This window comes from Chrysochloris asiatica, unplaced genomic scaffold (genome assembly GCF_000296735.1).
Source record: "Chrysochloris asiatica unplaced genomic scaffold, ChrAsi1.0 scaffold00099, whole genome shotgun sequence".
Taxonomy (NCBI): domain Eukaryota; kingdom Metazoa; phylum Chordata; class Mammalia; order Afrosoricida; family Chrysochloridae; genus Chrysochloris; species Chrysochloris asiatica.
In genome coordinates, this window is record NW_006408617.1 from 10889516 (window position 1) to 10913802 (window position 24287).

Consider the following 24287-nt stretch of genomic DNA (forward strand, 5'->3'; position numbering starts at 1 on the left):
CTTTAGGATTAGATCGTAACTCACCTCCTCTCTCCATGGCTCATCTGTCAGCTCAACATAGACAGACACACAGGCTGAATAATAATACCATGGAGGTATGCACTCCTTCAAAGGGCAGTATATGCCCCGGGATAAACTTCAGAAGGCAGGAATGGATAAGGAAGGAGGATGAATAGAAATGGTAAACAAAGGAAGGGAGTGGAAAGAGGGCTGGTACTTATGGGTACTGAAATCAACATTATGAAATAAAACGTATATGAACTGCTGAATGGAAAGCCAATTTTCATGTAAGCCAAAATAAGAAGTAAAAAATATATAAATTCTAAAAGAAGTTTTCTTGTATATGTAATCCAGATGTTTACCTGTGCTTTATTGACTACACAAAGGTTTTTGATTATGTGGATCATGACAAGCTATGGACAACATAGCGGAAAATGAGCATTCCAGAACACTTAACTGTGCCCATAAGCAAACTGTACATAGGGCAAGAGACAGGTGTTCGAATATAACAAAGGAACAACCCATGGTTTAAAATTAGGAAAGGTGTATGCCAGGGTTGTACTCTTTCACCATTCTTATTCAGTCTGTATGCTGAGCAAATAATCTGAAACACTGGAATATATAAAGACAAATGTGGCATCAGGGTTGGAGGAAGACTTATTAACAACCTGCCATATGAAGATGATATAACCTTGCTTGCTGAAAACAAAGAGGACTTAAAATACTTACTGATGCAGATCAAAAATCACCACCTTTGGTATGGGGTGCACCTCAATGTAAAGAAAACAGAAATCCTTACCACTGGACCAATAAACAACACCCATATAAATAGAGAAAAGGTTGAAGTTGGTAAAGACTTCATTTTGTTTGAATCAACCATCAACACTCATGGAAGTAGCAACCAAGAAATCAAATAACATATTACATTAGACAAATCTACTGCACAAGATCTCTTTAAAGTGTTGAAGAACACAGATGTCAGTTTGAGGACTAAGGTACACCTGATCCATATCTTGGTATTTTCAATAAGCTCATATACATGTGAAAGCTGGACAGTGAATGAGGAATATCATAGAATTAATGTATTTGAGTTATGGTGTTGGAGTAGGATTTTGAAAGTACCATGGACTGCCAAAAGAACAAACAGATCTGCCTTGGAAGAAGTACAGCCAGAGTGCTCCGTGGAAGTCAGGATGGCCCGACTTCATCTCTCATACTTTGGACATATTGTCAGGAGGGACCAGTCCCTGGAAAAGGATATCATGTTTGGTTGAAGTGGAGGCTAGGAGAAAAAGAGGAAGACCCTCAGTAAGATGCATTGGCGCAGTGGCAGCAGTAATGGGCTCAGACATAGCAATGACTGTTAGGTTGGCACAGGACCCCCGCAGTGTTTTGTTCTGTTGTTCATAAGCTCACTATGAGTCAGTACTGACTCGATGGCACCTAACAACAACAACAACAACTCTGTTTACCAACAATAGCCGCCATACATGTAATCACCAATGCATTAATAATGATTCCAAACTAAGTTCTCCTCTATGTGAAGTTTATTAACTATTTTAGGAAACCGTTTAGAAAAGATTACATTTGCCTTTGGGGATAAGAGTGTTGGATTCATTGAGAGTCGGTTCCATGACATCAATAGTTATGGGTTTCTAAAAGTTAAACACTGATTGGAACCTTCCTTGTCTTCGTTTTTGTTGTTTTTGTAGGTAAATTACTGGGCATCCACCTAATAGTTAACTTACTTGACTATTGGTTTAGCAAATAAAGTATTAACAAAACTGCTCTGTCTGATTCTAACAGCTAAACCTTTGTTAAGTAAACCATTCTCCTTCTGTGGGGAAATGGGTCACCATGTTGATTATCACCTAGAAATGTCTTCTTCTTCTTGTTGTGAAGTGCTGTCGAATCGGTTCCAACTCATAGTGATCCTGTGTAGGGTTTCCAAGGAGCACCTGGTGAGCTTCAACCTCCAACCTTGTGGTTCAAACTGATCTTGTGTTCCAGTGCATTATTCTGCAGCACCACACTAAGGGAGCCATACAGCATTGGTTTGGCAGGATCATACAGTAAAAACAATTCTTAGGTGGTTCATATACTCTACCTTCTTTCCTCTAAGCATCTTTCCTAGATAAGTACCTTCAAAAATTTGTGAGACAACTGCTTAAAAGTGCTTCACAAGTAGTTAAGAACAAAGACTCAATGATTGAAGACCTGGAATCAGACCACAGCTCTGTGTTAGTGTTGACCTGGCCATTGGCAGCTTATTTAATTTCCCTAGATCTTCATTTCTTCCTCTCCAGGATAGAGATAAAAGTACCTGCCTTAGAAAAGTTACAAATTAAACAAGTGAATGCATGTTAAAGCTTAACATTGTACACAATAAATGCTAGCTGTTGCTATTGTTCATGTTGTTGGCATCTTCTCAAATTAATTTAGGCTTTTAGTAAAATCTAGCTGTAAGTCAGCTGCCTCTGGGCCTGCTATTTGGATGGACTGGCCAAGGCCAAGGACAAAAGCAATAGTCTAAATTTCACTCTTCAAAAATTTTAAAGTTAAAGGTGATAAAAAGAGATTGGTTCCACAAAGGAACACCCAGAATGAAAGGGAGAAGAAAAATCACCTGTAGAAAAAGACACGCAAAACATCGATTGGTCATGATTTTCTCAGGGTGTCCTCTGTGGAAAGTCTACAGTGGTGTGCTACAACTACAGAAGACGAAGGACTGACCTCACAGCCCCTCAGTTACCAGAAGTATATTCCAATCAAGATGGCAGAGTTGAAACGTTCTTCACATCTCCTCACCCACTTGTTAATTTCCAAGAAAAGCGAATGGAGGGCTGGTGTTGTGAGAAACATTAAAAAAAGTTATCTTATACCTAAGGGAGACAGATCCCAGAGAGTAACCAGAATCGGGAAGTAAGAGCCACCGCCCATCATCACCCCTGCTAAAATAAGATGATGATAATGATAATGATTGTGATCAGATCTTGAGCAACTACTCCGTGTCAGGCACTGGGATGAGTATTTTCCATAGACGATAGCTTCATTTAATCCTCACACAACTTTGCAAGGTGCTTATGAAAAAGAGCAGAAATCAGATAGGAAAAGTGATTCACTCAGGAGGTACCAATTGACACCATAAAGCTCTATCTTCCACAGCCTTCTGAAGGCAGCCACCAGAGATGCATGCTGCTAAGGGCCCGTATCATCCTGTGAAGATTGTAGTTTCAGAACATCCAAGCCACAGTAAATGAAACAATTAACAGTGAAGTAGACTCATTTGGTCTTCAGTAAAGAATTCTGAACAATGAAAGTATCATTATAAAAAATAACTAGCATGATCATGTTGGTGTCAGAACAGATTCTCATACAAAATCCTTGGTGAATTTGCGTCTGGTACTGACTGCTTTTGTGCCATCACATATGGCCTGGCTTTTGTCCTCTGTGCTGACCTAGCAGCATTTTCCTTGCACTTTTCAAGTACAATGTAATGAAACACAGTGGAGAAACCACAGGAAATACTACAGTCAGATTATGAAGTGAACTATTTCATTGTGGAATTTAAAAAAGGGGGTGACAAAATTGGAAGGCCCTGCCCCTTTCTCTAGGTGACGAAGAAACCTGTGGCAACAAAAGAAACATCAAGGGGAATACCGGGGTACCTGACTTACAATTTTGGGTTTCCAAATGTCTCCAGTTAAATGCAAACCAAGTGCAACTCCTCTTGGCATGTGTCCTCAGCTGCCAGAAGCAGTGTAATGGAAGATGAATACAGGAGAAAATGCTGTACTTCAAAGTGCTCTCATATTTACTAATATTTAGTATTATACTTGACTCCACATCAGGTAACAAGCATTTCCCGAGCTGAGCAGAGGGCTGAAAGAATGCCATGTGGCCACATTGCTTAAGCTCTCTCTCTGCGTTCCATCGCTAGATGGTTAGAGTGACAGCCGCTCTTTCATTACAGCAGGAAGTGAAGTAAGCCCACCTGTACTTGTGCAAACTGGAGAGGAAGTTTGCAAATGTGCCTATGAGCCAGAAATAAGCCAACATAGAAAGAAAGTGTGAATGAATAATAGAAACACATGGGATAATTGAATGTTTTTTATCTGAATGTGCACGACATAACATTACTTGCTAGCACAATCCTCTCTACAACATTATATGGTGCTGGTGGTGGCGGTGGTGTGCTGTGGAGTCGGTTCTGACTCATAGCGACTCTGTGTAGGATTTCCAAGGCTGTATATCTTTACAGGAGCAGAAAGCCTCATCTCTCTCATGCGGAATAGCTGGTAGTTTCGAACTGCTGACCCTGAGGTTAGCAGCCTGACACGTAACCACATTATATGGTAGGTGCTATTAGTGTGCTTCATTTTACAGATGGGAAAACTAGAGATTTGGGCAAGACTGACTGACATGCCCCAAGTGACACAGGCACACATACAAAATGAACACTTGCACATACATACCACACACACACACACACACACACACCACAGGCAACAGAATTGAAAAATCAGTGCTGGTTCATAACCATCCTCCCCTTCTATTCCAGCCCCACTACAAGGCAAGATTTCAAAATGATCTATTTATGTCTTCTAATGAAGCAGCAGTCAATAAATCAAGTGACATATTGCATTAGGCAAATCTGCTGCACAAGACCTCTTTAAAATGTTTAACAGCAAAGATATTAGTTTGAAAACTAAGGCGTGCCTGACCCAAACCATAGTATTTTCAGTAGGCTCATATGCATGTGAAAGTTGGACAATGACTAAGGAAGACCATAGAAGAATTGATACATTTGAGTTATGGTGTTGGAGGATAGTATTTAAAGCACCATGGACTGCCAGAATAGCAAACAAATCTGTGTAGGAAGAAATATAGCCAAAATGCTCCTTAGAAGTCAGATGGCAAAACTTCAGGGTGGCAAAACTTTGGGCATATTATCAGGAGGGACCAGTTTCTGGAGAAGGACATCATGTTTGGTAAAATGGAGGTTAGGAGAAAAAGAGGAAGCCCCTCAATGAGATGGATTGGCACCATGGCAGCAGCAATGTGCTCAAACATACCAACCATTGGGAGGTTGGTGCAGAATTGGGCAGTGTTTCTTTCTGCTGTGTATAAGGTTGCTATGAGTCAGTACTACTCGACAGCACCTAACAACAACAACAACAAATTAAGTCCTCTTTCTTTTAAGTAAGTCATTAATGCTGCAAGAGAAGTTAGTCTGTAAAATAGTCTCGCATTTACCTATACTAAGGAGCTCTGGTAGCGTAGTGGTTACGAATAGGGCTGCGAACCTTAAGGTCAGCAGTTTGAAACTACCAGCTTTTCCTCAGGAGAAAGATGAGGCTTTCTGCTCCTGTAAAGATTTACAGCCTCAGAAACCCTGTACAGGGTCACTATGAGTCAGTTCCGACTCCATGGCACATAACAACCAACCAATAACCTAACAACTAACGAGTTGCCAGGAGACTAATTCTGACACATGGTGAGTCCATGTGTGTCCAAGTAAAACTGTGCTCCTTAATCAAAAACCAAGATTGATTTTTTAGCTGTAGACCACCAGGCTTCTCTTCTGAGACACCTCTGTTGTTGTGAAGTGCCATTGAGTTCTTTACAACTCATAGCCACTAACTGAACTAGCAATCTAGGGCCTATACTACAGCGCCACCTTTAGGTGAACTCAACCTGCCAACCTTTCAGTTAACAACAAAGCACGTTAACTGTTTACACCATCCAGGGTGTTCATATCACCTAAACCAAAACACCAAGCCCATTATAGCCTAGTCTCCACCAAGTCCACCTATAATCCTTCTTTTTCCCTTTCATACAAACATAAAAAGCAGAAGAGTAACTTTTAATTAACCCAAACTCTTCTGTGACAGCGAAGCAGAACCAAATAAATTGAAGGTGAAAGAAAATTAGAATCTGAAAAGGTCTGAGTTTTGTTAGAAAACATTTTTAATATTACACTAGAGTAGGTCACTAGAAAAACCTATTCTTGACTCTTACTGAAGCCAAAAGCTCTAAATCATCAAGACGTGCGTTGTTACCCTCTAGAGGCTTTGCTCCAACAGCTTCAAGACAGCCCATTAGTAGATCTTCTTCTCATTTCGCCTCTAGCCCACCAAGCAGCCCAATCTTCAATGCAATGGCTCAGCACTTTCTCCTAACTGTCAGAGTAAATGGCCACATCTATTCTGGATATGGTTGTATGAGCTATTTAGGATAAAGTTTGAAAGAGAATTACTTTGTAAATCAATTAAAAGTCTACTACTCGATATATCTTTTGAAGGAAAAGGCAGATTCATGAACACAGGTGATGTATCTGTGTGCCGGGCGAGTTGAAACTGGGAAGATGTCCAAATTTGAGAAAGACAGGTAAGAGGCTAACATTTACTAAAAGGCAGCAGGCACTCACACATGAAGGAGCTTCAGAAAGATCATGGAAAGATAAAATTGAAATATAATGGAAATTTCCCATGAACTTTTTAAAGCCCCCTCATATGCCATCTCTCATTCTCACAATAACCCTGAAATACACTTATGCCTGCCAGCATTTTGAAGGGGGCAAAACTTAGAAACATTAAGTCCGTGGTCTCACTGTTCACTAGTGGGTAACATAGGAGTTGAATTCTAGTCACTAACTCCCAGATCCAAGCACCTTTCCACTGTGTAGTTGGTGTAATACTCAGGTAAGTAGGAAAATCCTGCATGTGCTCTGTTCCTTCTCCAACCGGTTGTGGCCAGGGTACAGGGCACTGTGGCTTCCAGGGTGTTAGACAAATCAGTTCCAGAAGCTACTCCCTTTCTATTTCTATTACCACTTCCTCCAGCCCCAGGGGATCAGTAAAAATGGTGCAAAATCCCCTTCTTATTACCCAATCTACTGCTCATTTTTGGCCAGGATTAAAGTATGTAATCTGAATGCTGCCATTTAGACACTAGAGGGCGTCTGATGCTCATAAAACATCTGGGATTCTCAGAAAGTGCTGTGGTGATGTGGGGGGAGGTGGGGGAAGAGGGGGGTTGTGTGCCAATGAGCCTGTCAGACTCATATAGGGTTTCTGAGGCTGTAAATCGCTGTACAATTATCAGCTAAACACACAACCCACTATGCTATCAGAGTACTTTTTTTGTTATTATTCAGTATCGTGAGGTCAGTTCCAACTCATAGTGATGCTTTATAGAGTTTCCAAGGAGAGTCTAGTGGGTTTGAACTGCCAACATTGTGGTTAGCATTCCAGTGCTGATACCATAGTGCTACACCAGGACTGTAACCTCTTTCAATTACATTGGGTAAGAGTATGCATAGTCTGTTCCACTACCCCTAAGTATCACTTATAAATGGACCAAAATCTGTCATGTTTTGAAACAAACTTGTTTCATTTGTTCAATAAAAGAACAGGTCCCCACTGTCTGGTGGAAACCCAACATCAGGATACCCTAGAGTTACTATACAGAACACATATGATCAGTGATAAAGCCCAAGTGATCAAAAATACTCCAAATAATCAACTGCTCTGGTAGCATAGTGGTTACAAATCAGGCTGTGAACTGCAAGGTCAGCAGTTCGAAACTACCAGCTGTTCCGCAAGAGAAAGATGAGGCTTTCTGCTCCCGTATAAAGATTTACAGCCTCAGAAACCCTGTACAGGGTCACTATGAGTCGGAACTGACTCCACAGCATATAACAACAACAACAAGAGATCAAAAGGGCAGCATTTACCCAAGGACACAATTGAGAAGGGTTAGGGAAGAAGGAAAAATGGAATCCAGGAAGGAAGTAGGATAAGTGATGTTACATTGTACTGACATGAAATCAAATGTGTATGAATTGTTGAATGGATAACGGATCTGCTCTGTAAACCTTCACCCAGTTCACAGTAGAAAGTTCAAAAACAAAAAAGATAAGTAAAAAATAACTATTCCCAATTAGTCCTATGGACTAATGGAACATGTAAGCATCAGTCTTCATGCCTCTGAGATCAGAAGAACCAGATGGTACCCAGCAACCACTCCCAACTGCTCTAAAAGGGGTCACATTAGAAGGTCTGAATCAGCAGTGGGGGAAGAAGTGGAACAAAACTCAAAATTATAAATTTTTTAGAAAGAAAGAAAAAAAGGCCTGGCTTCCTGGTCACAAAGAGACTAGAGGAACCTGCAACTATGGCTGGAAAAGAACTCACCCTGGAAGCCCAATCTTCAGCCAAGCAACAGATAGGTATACATGGGGAACAACATCCTCACCATGGAATGGTCAATCATTCTAAATCAAAAGGGCAACAGTTACCTTAGGACCAAATTGAGAAGGGATGGGAAGGTGGATGGAATGGAAATAGTAACCACAGGGAGGGATCAGGATAGAGGGAATCATCAGCATGGAGCGGATTACAATCACTGATATGAAATAAAGTGTATGATAATGTTGAATGTAAAACTGCTGATCTGCTCTGTAAACCTTCACTCAATTCACAATAAAAAGTTAAAATAATAATACTCCAAGGCATTTAAAACAAACAAATAACCCATCTCCAAAATCCAGCCCATCTCCTGAGCTCATAGCTTCTTAGAGAAAGAACACAAATGGGTGAAGTTCGTCAATGGGAGAAGTTGGTTCCACCCCAGGGAAGCCCAGAGAGCACAGACACAGACGGAAGGGGCAGCAGCAGGGTTTTCTCATTTTGTGACACCGACGCAGGGGGCCCAGGTGCCCCCACTATGTGCTGGGGCCTTTCAAAGCTCGGCCCTTGACAACAAGTCTTTGAAATAACCGGGTGATGGCAACACAGGTTTGGCATTAATATGCAAATAAGCTCTTATTCAAGTCTCCCACTTCATGCTTTGGATCTTTTTTAAATTCAGCCACTAACAAAAAATAAAGGAGGAAGAAAAGTAGTGCGACCTTCGCTTGGTCTCTCCCACTGACCTCCTTGCGCTGGAGCCAACAGCATTTTTGAGACCACAGAGAAAGAGGGCTGGGGTCTCAACTAGGAGACAGGAACCGCTAAGGACATTTCCATCACCTCTCTTTAACAAAAGCTTTGCTATAGATAAATAGGAGCTACTCAGATCTGTCAATCATTCGCAGTTGCTCTATTTTCACCACCACCAAGATGCTTAAAAAGAGAAAGTTTACCACAAAGCCTCCACCGGTGGATTGGGGGAAATCATGGGGAGGCTAATGGGGGGATGTCTGTAAACTTGCCAGTCTGCTAATTGTGCGTGTCATTTCCTTAGACTCCCTGCATCCCTCACTGGGGCCTGTGTAATCACTTTGGCTTCCGTGCTCCTTCCTTTGTCTGCACGATCCTGGGAGATGGGCCTGCAGGGAGGCCCCTCAGAGGCAAGCATGTCTTTATAACACGATGTGACAATGAGTTTGGAAAATTTGCTGGCTAAACGTTAATTACGAATAGCAACGTTGCATCATTAGCCATTGCTTTCCTGAGACACAAACGTTAAGTGGTGGATCTTTCCCATCTCTATCACCCATCTACCACTCAACGGACAACCGCGGGCACCCAGCAGGCGATGACTGACAACCCGATTGTAAATCTGTCCTGCCCGCAGGGGGAAGGGACAAGTTCAAGAAAAGCCTGAATCCCCTGCCAACCCAAACCTAAGATAAACAGCTGAATGATAAAGAAACAAAAACAATCGCTCAGTCTTCAGAAGATGAATTATACCCTTTTTCAAAATTCCTGGCAGTCACTCAAAGGAATCCAAAATCATGGACCTTTCTTTGCCTTCAGTGAGCAAAGATTTCAAGTTTTTGCTTCTGGGATAGAGTAGTGAATTATAGGAGCAAAACCAAACCAAACCAAACGCATTGCCATCCAATGGATTCCAACTCAGTAGAAATATTCCAGAGGGTTTCTGAGGTTGTAAATCTTTACAGAAGCAGATAGCTGCATGTTTTTCCCACAGAAGCTGGTAGACTGCAGTGACTATGACCAACTTACCAGCTAGCAACCCAATGTCTAACCTACTGTGCCAATCTATGTTTGATAGAGCGGAGTCAGGAAGAGGTAGCCTGTCCAATGGAATGAGCTTGTCATACTAACATGGATAACAAAGAAACTCTGCCAGGTTCCACCTTTGTTAGCTGGTAGATTATGACTGTGCCTCTAACCCATGCTCACCCTTCCAGCAATATTCTGCAGCACCAAGCTCCTAATTCTCCTCCTGTTTGGGATAACTGACCTTGTCTTTGATATGACAAAAAAGTCACTCACTCTCCTCCTGCTTCTGTGAGGCCTCTACACAGACACCTTCCTGGACCTCAACACCTTTGAACAATCTTTCATTTAATTTTATCTTCCTGTACTGAGATGCGGACAGATATTATTAGTTGCATTGTTTGAGATGGAAACCAGGGTTTCTAGGAGAACAGAATACTAGAGCAAACTGAAACAAACAAGACCTCTCTTCCAGCTCCTGGTGCCCTATCTTTCTCTTGACTGAGAAGTTTCCCTCCTTCCTTTCTTTCCCTGTGTCCTTTATTCTTTTGTTTCCTCTTGCAGATCAGTTGAGTGACTTGAATGCCTTAGATCCACCAGTGAACTGTGGACACAGCTGCCGAGTTTGGGGGTCTTTTTGTTTTTAGCAACTCTCCTAAAATGAGAGTACACACTAAGGTTAGGGTTAGGGATTGCCTTTTAACTTCTCAGTGTAACTCTCCCCCCGCCCCCTTTGATTATTAGGGATGATGGTATTGTTTTTGAAGATAATCCAGTAATTTGTAACATGTGAAAGGAACTGGGTTGGTCTAGAGAACCATAGTGCTCAGGTAGCAAGGTGCATGCTATCTGCATTTGATCAGTTTCCAGTGTCGCGTTTCTTTCTCTAACCCTTTAACAATAAATCCCTGCATTTTCACTGCAGACAAGGAGAGAGGAAGATGGCAGTGGGGTGCAATTGGGTTGTAATTTCAGTAAAAATTTGTCAAATCAACTTCCTCTTGCTAACAAGGGGAGACTAGGGATTAATTGGAAATAATTGCCCCTTATGTAATCTGTTTGGTCCACTATTGTTTGTAGCCATCTTACTAACTACTCAGATTCTTCCTTTTTCTCTTTCATTAAAGGAAAGGTGGGAGGAGACTACAAACTGAAATGCATAGAGCAGGTACCCAAACTGTCAGAGATTGTCTAGTGTTGCACCCCTTAGTATTACATGTCTCTCCTTGGCCTTGTCTTCCAGCTTAAAGAGCTTCCTTCCACAGGAGTCATAGGAACTGGTAGGGAGAGAACACGATGGTCATTCCAAGACGGTGCTCACTGCTGAAACTCAGGAGCTTCCGACCAGCTGGGGCCTCCCCACTCCTCAAGTTGGGTTCTCTCATAAGAGCACTTTCTACAATGTTTAGGAGCTGAAATATCCTTGCCCTCTAGTTTTTATACCCCCTTCAATTTATTCAGAAAGACCCTGAGGAGTGCAAAGGTTTTTGATGGGCTACTAACCTAAAGGTTGGTGGTTCAAACCCACTGAAGAAAGACCAAGCAATCTGCTCTTCCATAAAGATTCCAGCCTAGAAAAGCCTATAAGCGGTTCTACTCTGTAACACATGGGTTCACCATGAGTTGAAATCTACTTAATGGCAATGGGTATTCAATGCATTCAAGAATTTTTTGCTGCGGGTCTGTCAGCTTGCTCCAGAGCATTTGCCTTCATTCTTTCTGGGGACTCAAGGGGGCCTAAGACTCCTTGTTATACAAACAGAACTCTCCATTGTCTGCCTTCCCCCACAGCCCTTCCAGGACAAGCTTTCACTTGTCTGAATTCCAGGACAGAACACAGAATGGGTTCCTTTCTGAGACCTATCCCATTAATCATCTGTTTGGGATTGAGAATGAGTTTTCTCATAGAAACAATGTGTCAACTGGTGGTCCAGGCCCCTCGTCAGCAAGCAAGAGCCTATTGAAAACAAATGCAATTCAACAGTAGAACTAACAGTAAGAAGGGCAATAGGAGGCCACAGAAGGTCACATAGTCAGGAGGTAGGAGAATAAAGAAAAAGAGAATGACCTTCTGTCCCGGGTACAGTCCTGGGAAAGTTTCTAAAGCAAACCAAACATGTTGTAATTTCCCACCCTACTCTGCCATGCATCCCTTCACCAGCGCCCACCAATCTCTCCTCAAGCAATCCAGGGCCCCTGTGGTCTGGGCCAGGACTCCCAGCCTGGCCTGCATATCAGGTTGCTCCAGGTACCAACTTTCAGTATCTACCTGCTCTCTATCCCTTGGTCCCTCTGCATTGATCTACTGTCTCCTCTGAGCAGTAGAAGGAAACCAGATAAGCTCAAGTGTGAAAGGTTTGGGCAGCCCTATTCTGGTTGCAAAGTAGATTACGAGCTGAGCTGCTAACCACAATATCAGCAATTCGATTCTACCAGTTGCTCTGTTGGTGAAACATAAGGCTTTCTGCTCCTGTAAAGATTTACAGTCTCAGAAACCCTATACAGGTTTCATACTCAGTACCTATGAGTCTGAACTGATGCCATGGCACATAACCACCACCACAATTGTGCCAGGCTAAACCCTCACTGCCCATCCTCATACCACCCTGGGACTTGGTTTGGAGTCCTGGTGTGGTGCTGTGGGTTAATGTGCCAGACTGCAAAGCCGTTTGAATTGCAAGGTCGGCAGTTCAAGTTCATCAGCTGCTCCTCAGAAACTCTGTACAGGGCCAACTGTATATAGGAATCGACTCAGTGGCACTTAACAACAACATTCTGTACATACGGAGTTCTGGTATGGTGCTGTAGGATAAAGCACTGGACCAAAAAATCTGTTTGAACTTCAAGGTCGAAGGTGCAAACCCATCAGCCGCTCCTCAGAAACAGGGTCGCTGTGAGTTGGAACCGACTTGGTGGCACTGAACAGAACAAAACAAAACAAAACTCCGTACATGAGAATTCTTAAGTTTTAGAGACTAAATGACGGAGTGGAATCTCTCTACCTATAACCTGGTGAGCTCTTAGCAATGCTTCATTTTCTCTCAGTAGCTTCCACTCTGGACTAGCATCAAGTTAACTCCTCAAATGTCTTTTAGTGGACATTTGGCCATCCTATTCAATTAAAAACCTTTAAAAGTCCCAGTAAGATAAGTAACAAAAGTCAGGATATAAATATAACTGGACCCTTATAATGAGCATAGAGCTTTGGTGTCAGTGTGGTTAAATTACTCAGCTGCTAACCAAAAAGTTGAAAATTCCAACCCACCAATCACTCCACAGAAAAGATGAGATAATCAGCTTCTTTAAGATTTACAACCTTGGAAACCCTATGGGGTAGTTCTACTCTGTTCTTTGTTGTTGTTGTTGTTAAACACCATCAAGTCTATTCCAACTCATAGCAACTCTGTACAGGGTTTCCAAGGAGGGCTGGTGGGTTTGAGCTGCCAACTTTGTGGTTGACAGTCCAGTGCTTATCCTACAGCACCACACCAGGAATCCAGTTCTATAGGGTTGCTCTAAATCTGGAACCAACTCGACAGTAATGGATTTGGGTTTGATTTTTTTATTCTTCTTTTTATTTAGGTGAAAGTTTACAGAGCCAAGTGATATTCCATTCAACATTTCATATGTATCTTGTTTTATGACATTGACTGCAATCCCCACAATGCAACAGTGCTCTTCCCACTACCCCCTTGTGTTCACCATTTCCCTTCTTTCTTCTTCCCTATCCCTTCCTGCCTTCTACGCTCTATCCCTGGGCCAATGTCCCACACACACACACACTTCTTTTTTGTCTCATATGGTTGACTGTTCTAATGAGCGTGTTCCCCTTATGTCCTTTCTGTCATTTGTCTATAAATTGAACCTCGAGAGTGAGTTCAGTTCCAGACATGAAGAGTGTCTAAGAGTCATTGTCTCAGGGGTTCCATCAGACTTTACTAGACCAGTAAGCCTGGTCTTCTTAATGATTTTGAGTTGTGTTCTACATCCACCCCACGCCCTACCTCCACCTGCCACTCTGTCCAGGACCTCCCAGTGTACTCCCGTCTGTGCAGTTCAGCAATGGCAGCTGGGCACCACCCCTTGACGTAGTTCTTCTAATCTCAAGGTCATGAAGACTGGGATCCATTGGTCTAATTGCTTCCTTGCGGCTTTGATTTCTTCACTCCTCTTGGCTCAATAAAGGGTGAGACTACTAGTGGCACCTTAGGTAGCCATTCATAGGCTTTTACAACCCCAGATGCTATGCACCTAAGTGTAGACCATTGTCTTTGTGGTCTATGTTATGCTGATTGATCTTGGTGCCCCCTGAGACAATGCCTGATGTCCAAACCTAGTGACTCATTCCTTCAAGGTATTTGGCTATGGCTAAGTTTTCCTAACTTTGTCTTCTGCATGGTCTACTATATCCATGAATATATTTGAAGTACATAGAAATGCATATGTAGAAATATCCTGTGTTAATTCATGGTACAGTTCCATTTGCCTTCCCACCCCTATTCAGCTTGAGTGTCTATATATCTACTTGTAAACTGACTATGATTACTGTTATCATAGGATTGTGTAATAGTATTTACCTTTGTTGCCTTTAACTTCCAGTGTCTCCTTTAGCCTTGATCATCTTGTGCTAAACTCCCTCTTTATTGTACATTGACTTTCCCTTCACCCACATGAATATGTGGTTTTGCTTTCATAATGAGCATATGTATTATCTCCTCTGAATTGTGAAGTGTCCGTGACTGAACCATCCTTGAGGTAGGCAGGATAAGTATATATCCATAGATTCATTCATCCTTTGATGTAAGTTTGGTTTTCTGTGGATTTCTTTCTTGCCTTACCCTTTAATTTCTTTCAGCTTGCTTATTCACTGACTCACTCTTACTCATTTCAATTATTCAGTGTCTGTTAAGTGCCAGTTCAATGTTAGAGGCTATAGCTATAGAAGTGAAAGCTCGCCATTTTCCTGATACAAGTAAAAGGATAATCACAATGTTTAGCAAGACTAGAGTGGGGGTGAACTCGAAGTTCCATGAAAGTGTGGGGAAGCAACAGACATCCCACTTGACTATAAAAAGACCCACCTAGGAAATGACAAATAAATATTAAGATACACTTAGCTGTCAGAGCTATCATTATTTTTAACTTTTTATTGTGGATTGAGTGAAGGTTTACAGAACAGATCATCAGTCCCACATTTGCCATCATTCATTTTTGAGAGAGAGAGATCAGAACAACCTTTGAGGAGTTTTGTTGTTTTTCACATTTCCCCAGAAGACGTGGCTGGCATGGTCAGCAAGGCAAGGGACGCACCACTGAAGTTCACCTGTCCTGGAGCACATATTCCTCAAGAGAATATATCAAGGTGCTGGCTCATTATAGACTCAAGTGCTAAGGTTAATATTGGCCCAAAGAAGCTGTCACCTAGCTGGGGAAGCAACACAGAAGAACTTGTCCAAAACGATGAGGTCTCTGTGAGGGTGAAGTGCTCTCCTCGGAGAACCCTCATTAAATCACATCAGTGGTAATGGAAAAGCAAGACAATAATGCACTAGGGCCAAAGTTAGTGTATCTGTCCTACGGATGGAGGAGTTCTGGTGGTGCAGAGGGTAAGCACTCTGTTGCTAACCCAAAGGCTTGTGGTTCAAACTCGCCAGCCACTCTTCAGGAAAAAGACTTGGTGATTTGTTTTCCCAAATACCACAACCAAGGAAACCTTAGGGGGCAGTTCTACTCTGAGACGTGGGGTCACTACAAGTCAAAAATAAACCCGACAGCACCTAACCACATCCATAGGTACAAGTCATTTGGAAAGGAATTTTTGACAGGAATCAGGAAATGTTAGAAAGTTGTTGTAAGGCTTGAGTGGAACCGGAATGGAGGAGTTCCTCAGCCTCTTTCTGTGATCCAGCATCTAGATGTGGAGAGAATAAGGTAAAGCTAAGATAGCTTACAACTCAGTAGCATAATAGTGTCTCAGTTAAGGTCCTGAATCCAACACTTAGTAGCTGTGAATAACTTAACCTCTTTTTTGCAAGTCATTGAACCTCTTTTGCCTCAGTTTTCTCATCTGCAAAATGGGAATAAAAATTAAAATAATCTACCTCAGTTTGTTGGGAGGATTTAAATAAGGTAATACTTAGAAAGGGCTTAGACAAGTGTCTGGCACATAATAATCTGTCAAAACATACTTGCTATTTTTATTATTGTTGCCGGAAAATATAGTTCCCTAACAATCTACTCCACCACTCATCTGTCAGTTTGTCATACTGTGGTGGCTTGTGAGTTGCTGTGACTCTGAAAGCTATGCCACTGGTATGTTAAATACCAGCATGATTACCCATGGTGGACAAGTTTCAGATGAGCTTTCAGATGAAGACAGACTAGGAAGAATGAGTGAATGAACTACTTCCGAATATTTAGTCACTGAAAACCTTATAAATAGCAGAGAAACACTGGCAGATAATAGTGCTGGAAAATGAGTCCCTCAGGTTGGAAAGCACTCAAAATGTGAATGAGGAAGAGCTGCCTCCTCAAAGGAGAGTTGACCGTGAAGACTCGAATGGAGTAAAGCCCTCAGGACCTTCATTTACTGATGGAGCACAACTCAAAATGAAGAGAAACAGCTGTAAACATCCATTGAAAATCGGAACATGGACTATATGAAGCATGAATCTTGGAAATTAGAAGTTGTCAAAAATGAAATGGAACACATAAACATCAATATCTTAGGCACTAGTGAGCTGAAATGGACTGGTATTGGCCATTTTGAATCTGATGACCACATGGTTTACTACGCTGGAAATGACAAATTGAAGAGGAATGGTACTGCATTCATTGTCAAAAAGAACATATGAAAATAGGTCATGAGGCACAACACTGTCTGTGATAGGATAATATCCATGCACCTACAGGGAAGCCCAGTTAATACCACTATTATTCAAATTTACACACCAACCACTGAAGTCAATGAGGATGAAATAGAAGAATTCTACCAACTTCTTCAATCTGAAATTGATCAAACATGCAATCAAGATGTAATGATCATTATTGGTGACTGGAATGCAAAGGTTGGGAGCAAAGAGGAAGGATCAGTAGTTGGAAAATATGGTCTTGGTGATAGAAATGATGCTGGAGAACGAATGATAAATTTCTGCAAAACCAATGACTTGTTCATTTCAAATACCTTCTTTAGACAGGACCTCACTAGATGCAATACATAGAAATCAAATCTGCAGAAAGAGACAATGGAAAAGCTCCATCTCATCAGTCAAAACAATTCCAGGGGCAGACTGTGGAAATTCAAACTGAAGCTGAAGAAAATGAGAACAATCCATGAGAGTCGAAATATGATCTTGAATATATCCCACCTGAATTTAGAGATCTTCTGAAGAACAGATGTGATACATTAAACACTAAAGACCGAAGACCAGAAAAGTTGTGGGATGACATCAAGAACATCATACATTAAGAAAGCAAAAATTCATTAAGAAGACAAGAAAGAAGGAAAAGGTCAAGATGGATGTCAGAAGAGACTCTGAAACTTGCTATCCAGTGTAGAGATGCTAAAGCAAATGGAAGAAATGAGGAGGTCCAGGAACTGAACAGAACATTTCAAAGAACAGCTCGAGAAGATAAAGCCACATATTACAGTAAATGTGCAAAGATCTGGAATCAGAAAACCAAAAAGGAAAAACACACTCAGCATTTCTCAAGTTGGGGAAACTGAAGAAAAAATTCAGGCCTCGACTTTCGTTATTGAAAGATTCTCTGGGCAAATTATTGAGTGATGCAGAAAGCATCAAGAGAAGATGGAAAGAGAGCGCGGTGAGAAAAGGTGTGTGTCCGAAGTCTTCTGGCCCCTTACGGGCCTCTGGGCCCTCCAGGCCCTCCGGCCTTGAGCTGGCGGGTAAACGGGGGCCCCCGGCCACAGCTCTTGCCCTGCGGAGACCCCAAGTCCTCCTCGCTGCAGCTTGCGATCTATCTAGGTTTGGCCTTCAGACAAGGGCGAACCCTCACTCCTCCGTGACCTGATGGCAGCGGCGGCCTCTGGGAGCCTGCACCCCGCTGGCCGTCTAGTCTCCGGGCCCCACCCTGCCAGACCGCAGCTAAGCTGCCGCCAAGTCTCCGAGGACTTGGCGCCTCCGGATGGCGGGCGCGGCAGAGCTAGAATAGCGGCCATCCGATCGCAGCTGAGGGCCGTTAGGGCCTCGTAGGCCCGAGAAAGCGTGCCTAAGTGGACACAAACTCAGTTACTTCTTCAGACCATGGAATCAGAAGGTTCGTGCAGCCGGGACGTGGGGTGAGATGCCTCCTTGTCCTGAATAAAGGCCTTAATGGGCCTAGAAGGTGAACGAAGCTCCAGAAGACGACGGGTGGAACGGTTAGCGGGCCATTGGGCAGTCGGTCATCGTTCTACCGGACCCTGCCATTAGAAAGGAGACATGGTAGAATAACGTGCCACATTTGGCCAATAAGAAGCGCCCATCAACCTGATGAGAAGATTTACTGGCCGTTTATAGAAGGCCTGTGTATATAATATGAAAAAGCTGCTCTCAACTCCCCCTCCCCGACCTTTTAAAAGAAAACTTGCTACATGTAGACCTTCTAGATTACATGTCTTGGAAATGTCCATTTGTTTTAAACCTTATATATCTTCTGGAAATGACTTAAATGGAACTGTTAGGTCACTCTAGAAGCCACTTCAGAAGCGACACACACCAACGTTTGTCCAATGCTTTCCAGGAAATGGAGCAGAAAGCTGTGAGGAAGAAGGTTCTTTGCTAGACTGGTCATATTTAGAAGACATTTTCATATTAAAACCATTGTTCTGTGTGTACATTTGATTCCACTTGTGTATATATATATATGTTGTTGTTGTTGTTAAGTGCCATCGAGTCGGTTCCGACCCTGTACAGGGTTTCCGAGGGTGTAAATCTTTACGGGAATAGAGAGCCTCATCTTTCTCCCGCGGAGCGGCTGGTAGTTTCGAACCACTGACCGTAAGGTTCGCAGCCCGATTCGTATAGTTGACGATAATAAGTACTTTTTTGAAATAATCTAGTCTTTCGGGATGTTCTTAAGTGCCTGGTATATGTTAAAAGTAGAAGTAGTAAATTAACACCTTTTGTAAATCTCTTTTTGTTAAAATTCATATGAAATAATCGGATTTTGTTGTTAACTGTTGGACTGTTCTGAATGGCTAAACCACCTCGTTGAGTAGTGCACCTTTTGTTTGTGCACTGGTTCTGGGGGCAAGGGGTGGGAGGGAGGAGAAGGAAGTGCAAAAGGCTCTCTGCTAGTATGAGACAGGATTTAGCATTGTCCCTGTGTTTGTGCATTGTTTTACGTTTCTGTGTATATAGTATAAATAAAGGACAAATGAGTCACAATTCACAACATCTAGTCTTTCTAGATGTTAAAGAGGTTGCCAGTGTATGACAAAGTAGAGTTAGTAAACTAATCTTTTTTTTACATTTTATGTTATAGTTCTTAGGAGAGATTATCTTCAGAAAACGTGAACATAATGGCCTCCTGGATTCATGGAGGAGGCAGAGAAAGGAAGGTTCCGTAGGCCAGTATGTTCATATTTAGAAGACAATTTCAGATTATAACTGTTGTTACCTGTGTACAGTTTATTCAAACTATGAATGCTGTGTATATAGTGGACGAACTAAGTCCTTATTTGAAACATCTAGTCTATCTAGATGTTTAGAAGTGCCCGATGTATGTTAAAAGTAGAAGTAGTAAAATACCACTTTGTACATATCTTTTTGCTAAAATCCATAGGAAATATTGTCTTTGGGGAATGGGACTGTTTAACCACCTCTGAACAGTATGCTACTGTCTTATGCTTGCTCAGTGGCTTGAAAGAGGTGGGAGGGAAGGAACCACAAAAACTAAATATTATAGTGTTCATATTTGGACAGTCTCAGACAAAACCTGTTATATGAGTGATATATGAATTTTGTTTTGCTGTGTACAGTGTATATAATGGGCAAATGAGTCCTAATTTTGCACCATATAGTCTCTAGATGTTAAAGAGGTAGCCAGTGTATGACAGTGTAGACTTAGTAAAATTAGCACATTTTGTACACTTTATATTGAATTCATAGGACAGTTTGTCTTCTGGAAATGACATGCATATGAATTTGTTCAGCAACCACTAAAGCAATTACACATGCCTGTACTTGTCTACTGGATTGGTGATGAAAAGAAGGAAGTGAGGAGAGGTAAAGACCAAAATGGTCATACTTGGAAGAGAGCTCAGATTATGACCTTTGTTATGTGTGTGCAATTTTGTTCAACAGAACTGTGTATCTAGTGGACAAATAAGTTCTTACTAGTTTTTCTAGATGTTTAGATGTGCTTGATGTATCTAAGTGAGATAACCCTTTGTAAATAGCTTTTTTGAATTAATGGAAAGTGTTACATTTGGAAATGGAATTGTAAAACACCTCTGTGGACACTACTTGTTTGCTGCTTGCCTGGGTTAAGGGAAATGGGAGGGTAGAAACTGCAAAAAGTATTTTGCTAGTGTATACTAGAATTTTTCAGATTATCCATTGCCCTGGATGTTATATGCTTTTCATTTAACTTTACTATATATATATTGTGTGTATATATTGGACATATGAATCCCAATTTTATAATATCTAGTCTCTAGATATTAAAGAGGTTGCCAATGTATGACACAAAAAAAGAGAGAAGATGGAAGGAACACACAGAGTCACTGTACCAAAAGGAACTAGTCAAAGTTCAACCTTTTCAAGAGGTAGCATATGATCAAGAGCCAATGATACTGGAGGAAGTCCAAGGTGCGTTGAAGGAATTGGCAAAGAACAAGGCACCAGGAATTGATGGAATAAAAATAGAAATATTTCAAGAAAGTGAGGCGGCACAGGAGGCACTAGCTCATCTCTGCCAAGAAATTTGGAAGACAACTATCTGGCCGTCTGATTGAAAGAGATCCATATTTGTGCCCATTCCAAAGAGAGGTGACCCAACGGAATGCAGAAATCATTCGACAATCTCTTTGATATCTCATGCGAGTAAAATTTTACTAAAGGTAATACAGAAATGGCCTCAATCATACATTGACAGAGAACTTTCAGAGGTTCAAGCCAGATTGAGAAGAAGCCATGGAACAAGGGATATCACTGCTGATGTCCGATGGATCTTGGCTGAAAGCAGAGAATATCAGAAAGATGTTTACCTGTGCTTTATTGACTATGCAAAGGCTTTTGACTGTGTGGATCATGACAAGCTATGGACAACATTGTGAAGTATGAGTATTCCGGAACACTTAATTGTACTCATGAGGAATCTGTACATGGACCAAGAAGCAGTTGTTCGAACAGAAGAACATGGGAACACTGAATGGTTTCAAATTAAGAAAGGTGTGCGACAAGGTTGTATTCTTTCACCATACTTATTCAACCTGTATACTGAGCAAATAATCTGAGAAGCTGGGTTATATGAAGAAATCGTAGCATCAGGATTGGAGGAAGACTTATTAACAACCTGCAATATGCAGATGATACAACCTTGCTTGCTGAAAGTGAAGAAGACTTAAAACATATACTGATGAAGATCAAAGAGCACGGCCTTCAGTATAGATTGCATCTCAATGTAAAGAAAACAAAAATCCTCACTACTGGACCAATAAACAACATTCTTATCAAAAGAGATAAGATTGAAGTTGTCAAGGACTTCATTCTTCTTGGATCAACTATCAACACTCACGGAAGCAGCAGTCAAGAAATCAAACAATGTATTGCTTTAGGAAAATCTGCTGCACAAGACCTTTTTAAAGTGCTGAAGAGCAAAGATGTCAGCTTGAGGACTAAGGTGCACTTGACCCAAGCCATGGTATTTTCAATACCTCATATGGATGCAAAAGCTGGACAGTGAATAAGGAAGACTGTAGAAGAATTGATGCTATTGAGTTATGGTGTTGGAGGAGAATACTAAAAGTGCCATGAGCTGCCAAAAGAACCAATAGATCCATTTTGTAAGAAGTGCAGCCAGAATGCTCCTTGGAGGCCAAGATAGCCAAACTTCGTCTCTCATACTTTGGACATATTGTCAGGAGAGACCAGTTGCAGGAGACTCAGAATATCATGTTTGGTAAGGTGGAGGGTCAGAGAAAAAGAGGAAGACCCCTAACGAGATGGATTGGCAAAATGGCAACATCAATGGACTCAAGTGTGGCAACAGTAGTGAGTTTGGCCCAGAATCAGGCAGTGTTTCATTTTGCTGTGCGTAAGGTCGCTATGGGTCGGTACCGACTCGATGGCACCTAACAACAACAACAACAATCTACTAGAACGGAAATGGATGAAATAAAGGCAAACTGTTCCTTGTTTGCCTTTTTCTTAACTTCTTACAACATTGGTCACATACAATATTTGTCTTTTTGTGATTGTATAATTTCACTCAACATAATGTCGTCTAGTTCATACATGTCGTCAGGTGTTTCAGATTCATTGTTATTCTTCAACATAGCATAGTGTTCCATTATGTATATGTAGCCAAGTTTGTTTAACCATTCTTCTTTTGGTGGGCATTCAATGTGTTCTCTTTTTGATGTGTCTCTTGTAGACAGCATATTGAAAGATCCTGGGGTTTTTCCTCTTTTAGAATTTTTGTTGTGAATTGAGTAGAGGTTTACAGAGCAGATCATCAGTTTTACATTCTACAAATCATATACTTTGCTTCATTACATGGTTACAATCCCTCCCATGTACCAATAGTTAACAGTTATTTACCTCTATTCACTTCAATTATTGCATTTCTCCCTATGTCTCCTGCTACCTTCATCTTTCCTCTGCTGTATATTACCTGCCCTCTTGTTGTATATTACCTACCCTATCACCCATGCTAACTGGGTCTACTCTCTAGCCTATTGATAATTTGCCCTCTCCACCCCAACTCATGACCTTGATAGATTGCTTCTTTTATCAAGAAAAAAATTTTATTTACTTTTTACATTGCTCTCATACAATGTTTGTCCTTTTGTGGCTGACTAATTTCACTCAGCATAATGTCCTCCAGGTTAAACCATGTTGTGAGATATTTTACAGATTAATCATTATTCTTCAAGGTTTTGTAAGCATTCCATTTTGTGTATATACCAAAGTTTAACTGTTCTTCTGTGGATGGGCATTTAGGCTGTCTCCATCTTTTTAATATGTATCTTGTACACAGCATATTGAAGGATCCTGTTTTCTTATACATTATGCTCTTTATGTATCTTGACTGGAACATTTAATCCAATTACATTCAGTGTAACTATCAATAGCTATGAATTGGTTGCTTGTCATTTTTCTGTGTGTGTGTGTGTGTGTTTTATGGGGGAGGGGGTACTGCTGGATTCTTTAAGAGCTCTAGTAGCGTAGTGGTTATGAATTGGGCTGCTAACCTCAAAGTTAGCCGCTGAGTTCATTTTGTTTGTGGGTTTTCTCGTCATTTTCATTGCTGTTGTGTTAATGTTTACTAAATCTTTCTGATTTTCATTTATTTTCATGTGTAGGCATATTCTTTTTCCTTGAGATTACCTGCAATTTATTAATTTTTCACAGCTTAAAACAGTCGATATTATCTTGAGATCTATTTGACTTCCTTACCAATTGGAAGTTCTGTATCTATACTATTCCCTCTTTTTGCTTTGTAGTTGACTTCATTATACATTGATATCTTTGGTTCTGTATTTTAAGTCTTGTAGGTTTGTTTTACTTTAAATACTTCTACATCTGGATAGATTTCAGGGTGGTGTTGTTGTGTATGGCAATCTCAGAGTGTTGCCTGCTGTGTTGGTTTTCAGTCCAAAGAATACCCTTTATCATTTTTTGTAAAGTTGATCTGGTCATTAAAAATTCCTTTGATTTGTTTATAAGGAAATGTCTTAATTTCACAGTCATATGTGAGGGAAAGCTTTGCTGGGTATATGATTCTTGGTTAGCAATCTTTTTCTTCCAGAGTTATGTATATGCCATTTCATTTGCCTTCTTGCCTACACATTTTCTACTGAGAAATGAGAACTTGGTTATTATTGGTTCACCTTTGTAAGTAACTTTTCATTTTTTCCAAGGATTCTTTCCTTGTTTTCGATTTTGTAGTTTGATTATGGTATGTCTTGATGATTTTCTTTTGGGATCTATCCTATTTGGGGTTCATTCAGCTTCTTGTATGCTTATCTTCTTGTCTTTCATGATACTAGGGAAGTTTTATTCCAACAACTCTTAGACAATGTTCTCTGTTCTTGTCTGTCTCTGTTCTGGAACTCTGATCTCCTGCAAGTTGTTCCTCTTCATGGTG